Genomic DNA, 7,095 nt, shown 5'->3' on the forward strand with positions numbered 1-7,095 from the left:
AGGATAAGCAAATCAGCATGAGCTCCCACCGTTACGCTGTGGCCAAAAAAGGTTAATGGGATGCTTGGATTAACAGCGCATAAGCAGGGCAGAAGTAAGGTAATGTTAACTCTGAACATGGGCTACTGGAAGGAACAAGTGGGACAACTTTTCCAATGCCACATAGATAACTATACAGTTTTGAGGGGTTTTGTAGCTTTCTTCCCCTGAGCTCAAGCAGAACTTGCGACTTCTCTATGAGACTGAGCCTCCAGAAGACTGCTTTTGTTTCCTAGCAATCATGGTTGCTGTCTCCTAAGGATTTCTGTGCTGCAGGAAATAAATGTATACATCTGCAGGGAGCATGGAGGGAAGCTCATGTCACTTACAAAATGGCTTTTGAGATGCGCTAAGCGGCATGGCCATGCGGAATAAATGAAGTTTGTCTTCTGAGTCTCACATCTCTCAGAGTCTCAAATCCCAAATCTTCCGCGCTTTTGCTGGCAAGCATGTACAAAACCACCTGAGGCAGACGAGGTTGGGAAAAGGACTGTTTATCCTTACTAGGTGGACAGTCAGAGTGCTTTTCTGGCAGGCACAGTAACTGCCCGCCTAACCTGGAGCAGGGGGTTTGAATCAGAGACTCCTGTCCTTTGTAGAAGAGCTATATATTCTGGGATGAATGAATATCTCCTGCCTTCTTGAGGTTGTTCCACTTCACACAGAAACCGAAGCAGAAGCTGGCATTCCCATCCCTTCCCCAGTTACTGTTTAGTTGCATTTTCAAAGCAGAACAACCACAAGGAGAGAGACACCCAACACTTATCCCCCAGAATACTTAATTTCAGTGACTCAGATCTTGTCCTCTCCCACCGCGCCTGTCCAAAACCTTTCTTGAAACCAAGCAGGAACTGAATTTGAAATTTGCTTTTCAGCACCAGGATGAGTGTTCAGTAGCAGGGCTATCGGGTCTAATGGGATAGGTGCTGTTTCCAGCTTTCTGTGAGAAAACAAAAACTGAATTGGTGTCATGGCTGAGAATCCCCTTTGGAAAGAGCTTTCAGGAACTAAGTCCAAGTCCTCCAGGCACAAGTCTTTCCTTGGCATGTCCTTCTGCCTAACTTTTCCTGCTGATATCTGTGTATCCCTTTTCCAGGTGCCCGAGTCTCTCCTTTGGCATTGTACAGGGAGCCTAAACTGGCAAAGCACCTCAGAAGATTGGTGCCACATCTAATTTTCAAGTTGCCTTGTGAATTGAGACTCCAGCCTTTTCATCAGACCGTGATAATATTTTCTACACCTAATCTGCTCAGGACAGGGTTGCTGAAGTTGTTCCCCTTGGCTATCACTGCATGAGTGCTATCACTTGCTCCCTTGTGCCCAGACCCTGAGGCTACAGCCTGGGAAGGTGCAGTCTAGGGAGACATGATGCCTAAAATCCAGCTGCTCTCAGCTGTGATTTCCAGCCATTAGTCTGACCAATGTGTTCGCATGTCTGGTTATAACAAGGGCAGTATGATTTGAGGCAGACTGTACTGTAGAAATGCAGAAATGTGTCTGAAACAGCCTCTGTATTGGGGACCTTTTCCCTAGAGCCCTTGTCTGCTTCCAGCATGATATACGTGTGACAGAAAAATTTGCTATTTCTCCTCCTATGATAACTGAGGGAAAGTAAATTTGCTGTGAGCGTGCTATGTTGACATCAAGTGAAAGTACTGAGTTCATATAAATTATGCTCAGTTTCTCACAAAATAACTCTGTTTGAGCAGGAAGACTGATACTGTGTTTTCTTGCTCTCTCCTACCATGTCTTGGGATCAGCTGGTTTATGGCAACTAAGGGCTGCTTAGATACAGACTAATGGACCACCATCTCTTGCAGAGCTGAGCATTCCATTGCACCTTCTTTCTAGTGTTATCCCCCCTCAGTTTTCCTGAGCCAAAACGCTCAGACAAATAACCCCTTTGCATCAAAGTGAGCGCTGTACACCCTACTGATTCCCATGAGTACAAGAGAGTAGCCATAGTAATGAATTGCAGCTAAAACTGGTCAGAAACAGGTTGGTGTTTTGTTCTTCAATTTCTTGCCTTTCAATATCAGAAGAGGGACATTTGAGCACCCAGGCGCAAAAATACTGATAAAATCTCACATAAAATAAACACATGAAACCTCTTGTGTTATTCCTGGAAATGTTAGTTGAAGACAAAAGTGGTGTAAGAACACAGCTTAGGTGGTATCTGTCTCTGTAACACTGGCCATGGCTACTCCAAGTTAGGTGTCTGGAGCCCTCCCCAGTGGCAAGGGAAGCCAAGACGGATCCAGAATCCGTCCCAAATCAAGGTAAATATTTAAGAAGGAAAGACTGAATTTTCTTTTGGGAATGCCCATTTCTCTCCACTCACTGAAAAAGAGTCTGCATGACTAGCCTAGATACCAATTTTCTAGGCAGCTAAAATTAGAGCCGAATCCCACCCATTATACAGAGTATATCTAACCTGAAACGAATGACTGATTATGTTCTTCAATATTAAATATATCTGAAGGCAGATCTGTTTAAACTAACTGATCACATCTGTCTCAAATAGCATTATGTGAATACTTCCAGTATGGATAGGGAAGTATTAATGTCATGTACAAAAAGACAGGACAAAATTGAGAGGGGTTATAACTGTTGTTCCAATAGCTAGGGAAGGGGACAACAGGAAGGGAGAAGAAAAATGTGATCTAAGTCAGCGATTTATTGTATTTTAGTAAGATGCTGCTTCAAATTTCCAGCTCACTGCTAAAAAGTACTGGAATAGTCTTTTTAGTTGGAGACTGAATGCAAAGCTGCTAATAACTTCCTAGTAGTAAAGGAAAGTTTGATATGTCACCGGTGGTTTGTTTGATGTATGACCTGAAAGTACTATGTAAATTCATGTCTTTCAAGTCCTAATGTATAGGAACTTAAACAGAGAACAATATCTCGTTAGTTAAAATAATTCTCTTCCAGGAAGACACGGATTTTTTTTCCACACTACGCTTTCCTTTCCTCTGTCTTTCTTTTTTTTAAAAAGCACAATGAAGACTCAGGGCTAGTAGCTGCCAGAAACCCAGGATCTCAGCCTTTCTCAGGATCAGACTTCAAGTTTTTTCTCAGTTTCATCTTTAGGCTGTTCAAACCTACCAATATTCTTTCCACTCTTATTTCACTAAACCTATGGAAATAATTGGGGTAGCACATAAGAACAGGGAAAACATATTTCAGAAACCATCCAAAACAGCGTATATTTTCAAATGGCAAAGTGACACTCTGTCTGGGATAAGCTGTTGTTGTTGGTTTTTTATTTAGGTCAATAATTGCGTGAGCATTTCACAGTGGGATATGTTTCTTTGTGCTCTCAGCTCCTTTGACTTTTTAGGCAGATTTAGAAACATAATTCTGAAATGAAAACCTGAAATGTTTTTCTTTGATAAATATTCTTTTTAAAAAGGACATTTTTCTCAAAAGTTCCTTAAATCTTTTCCACAGAATTCTTTAAACTCTGCCCAGACCAGTTTAAATTAACAGCAAATTGCAAATAATCAAAGCCAAGGTATTTTTTAAATTAAAACTCCATGTAAAATATTTTGCCTTTTATAGTTAATACTTTCTTTTTCTCATCTGCTCTTCCACACTTCTCAGTTGAACTTTTCCTACATGTTGTATCTCAGCAGTTAAGTCCACGCTGACCTCTGTATTTCCCCAGGCTATGCCACTTCTACATGTGAACTAGTTCTTGCACAGAGACACCAGAGCTATCAGTACTGCACTAAAATGCCTCCCATGGCTGTGCTGTAAATCTGCCCTCTCCTGCTGCTGGTGCCTTTCCACTTTGCCCTGCCCTTCCCAGCGCATTTCTGCTTGTGATGTCCTTTTTCTTTCCTGTGGGTTGCACCAGTCTACTGTCTGTAATGCTTACCCTGCTGTAAAGCCTGGAAGCTACTACTATTTCCTCATCTATTTTAGGAGTCAGAGTTTTGTCCCTGCCTGCTTGTCCTCACCTTCATTTGTAGCTTCCCCTTTTTTTTTTTTTTTGTCCTGGATTTTTTTTTAACATGGTTTTATCTCTCGCTTCTTTTTTTTTTTTTTCTTTTTTTCCTACAGAGTTGTGTTCTTGATCTTTTTGTCTGCAGGGACCAGGGGATCACCTGTAACGTTAATGGAAGAGTTAATGAGGGAATGTAGGAATGCAGGAGACTGCTATTTTTAGCATGCTTCGTCTTATGTAATCATTTTTTCCCTGTAAGGTATCAAAATAGATACCAAAGAGAACTTGGTTTCTGAGAAACCTGTTTTATGTCTCCATGTTTTACAAGAAGCTCCCTTAGATACTGATACTGTGGCCACTGTGAAAAAAACAAGTCCTCGGGATCTGATCGTGCACTCTTGCTCAGGCAAAACTCCCGTGGAAGGTGACAGGAGAGGTGTTTGAGGCTTCAGGGTCGAGCCATCACTTGCCTTTGCATCGTGCCTAACACCTGTGTCTCTGTGCCACCTCATACAGTGAAGGGTAGTTTTCACCTACACCATTAAAAGCCATATGGCAAATACACGGTTGAGCCCCCACTACTTCAGCCATATATTGATAGTGAAGCCATCACTTTATTGATCAGGGGTATATAATGTTGCATACACACAGTGCAAGGCTACCCCTTGCATGCTGCTGGCCCGTGAACGAGGGGAAGTAACACGACATAGGTGGCAATGCCAGGGAGCCCAGGCAGGCAGCACAGCCAGCCCCGCAGCCAACAGGCAGCGCGTGCCTTCCCGCGAGGGACTGCTTCGTGAAAGGCGCAGTTCAGCCCTTAGTACCTTAAGCTGCTTACAGACGGAGCTAAAACTTTTGTTTGCGCAGCGGATTTCAGCGCTGTAAATCTCAGTTTCGTTACAGCTTTTATGTTGTTTTCCTTGCTTCCTCCGGAGCCTTTGAGAAGTCAAAACAGGGGAGAATAAGCACTGTGCTGGGTCTGTATCGCACATTCACTAAGGTCAGGGTATCTCCTGCTCTCTCTCTGTATTTCATTCCTTAAAACATGTCATGTATTTACACAGTTTGTTTTACCCCATAAATGCCTTAAACATATACAACAGTATTTCCACAGCCCTTTTCAGATCCTGTAGGCAGATAACACAACCTTCTCAATGTTTCTAAGGGAAAATAAAAGGAGACGAGCTTGAATAAATTTTAGGTGCCATAGACACGTGCTCCAAATCAAGTTAATTAGAACCGTGGACCCTCACTGGAAGAATGCTTCATAATTTCTCTTTATTTCTAACATTAGGAGATAGTTGTATTTCAAATTTCTTCTTAAACACAGTTCAAGCCTTCAATGAAGACTCCTGGATGGGGCCAGCTATGTTCGGTCTTGCTTTCCATAGCAGGTAGACATTTCTTCCTCAATACGAGTTATAAGTAAATAATTTTCTGCAACATCTACAGACGTAATCCAAGGTCAAGCTCAGTGAGTCTCCACACTCTATTCCTTGGCAATAGGATGTAGTGGATGGTAAAAGTCCATATGTTTCCAAGGGGGAGTCTTCTCTCACTGAAGAGATTATCTACTGAGGTTTACTAGCACATTCAGGAGTGACAGCTACTTCAGGAAGTCCTTGAGTCAAAAACGGTTGTAAGCTGGGAGAGCATCAGGCAGACATCTGATACAAGCCAGCCTTGTGCTTAAGCTCTTCTTTGAGCATCCATCCCCTGGCCACTGCCAGGAGGGATCGTACTGCAGGAGATGGTCCCCCATCTGACCCGGCACAGATGTTCTGTGCAGCAGTTCCCTCCCTGCAGTGCTGTGCCACCTGCGGTAAACACCCCTCCACAGCTCAGCAAGGATAAAATACTTACCTACCTTCTAGGGGCTTTGTGAAGATTACCTTGGTGTCTGTACAATGCTACGTGAGCACCAAGCGTTACGGCAAGCTCCCTGGGTAGAAGATTCTTCGCAGATTATGAACTTGTGTATGTAACGTTTGGTAGATGCTTTGAATCCAATTTTCAGACCCCAGCCATAATTTATCCCCTTTTCCTGCTGCTTCCAGAGGAACAGAGGAGCCCCAGCACACACATTAAACAGGCCCCTGAGGGTACGTAACTGCAGAGGCACGTCAGACGGTTGGTGGGTCTTCTAGTATCTGGCTTCTTGGTGAACTGGTTGGGCAGAACCTTCTGCCAGTAGGTAGCATGGCTAATGAATCTTACTCAAAACCTAGTCACAGATCTAGATTCAAGTCAGCAGTGCCAACACAACCTGAATGGCACATGAACACCACCTACTGCACTTCATGGGCAAGCGGGTTATTCAGGCCCTGTCTTTGCAGGACCTTGCTGAAACGCGGGCCTTAGCTTTGACAAGAACAAAGATGGAAACTTAGAGGCAACCTTCATAAAATCATAGAATTGTCTAGGTTGGGACCTTTAAAATCATCAACTCCAACCATCAACCTAACATTGCCAAAACCACCATTAAACCATGTCCCTAAGCACCACATCTACCCATCTTTTAAATACCTCCAGGGATGCCAATTCCACCACTTCCCTGGGCAGCCTGTTCCAATGTTTAACAACCCCTTCTGGAAAGAAATTTTTCCCAATATCCAATCTAAACCTCCCCTGGTGCAACTTGAGGCCATTTCCTCTTGTCCTATTGCTTGTTACCTGAGAGAAGAGACCGACCCCCACCTCACTACAACCTCCTTTCAGGCAGTTGTAGATAGGAATAAGGTGTCCCCTCAGCCTCCTTTTCTCCAGGCTGAACAACCCAGTTCCCTCAGCTGCTCCTCATACAACTTGTTCTCCAGACCCCTCACCAGCTTTGTTGCCCTTCTCTGGACACACCCCAGCATCTCAGTGTACCCTTTCTCTCCATCTCTGAACCGCACAAGGAGATGGCGCTTCGATTCCCTGTCTCCTGAGGGGGAATGCCATCCCGCCTCCCTCCGGGAGCTCATTAGGAAGCCGGCCCGCCAGCTGCGCCGATTGGGAGCGCGGAGGCGATGCCCGCTAGCTCTCCTCAGGGGCGCCCCGACCAACCGCCTCCAACGCCCCGTCCCCGGGAGAAGCGTCTGCCGCCCGCTTCGGCAAAGAAAGCC

This window comes from Charadrius vociferus, unplaced genomic scaffold, assembly GCF_000708025.1.
Source record: "Charadrius vociferus isolate BGI_N301 unplaced genomic scaffold, ASM70802v2 scaffold298, whole genome shotgun sequence".
In the NCBI taxonomy this organism is placed as follows: Eukaryota; Metazoa; Chordata; class Aves; order Charadriiformes; family Charadriidae; genus Charadrius; species Charadrius vociferus.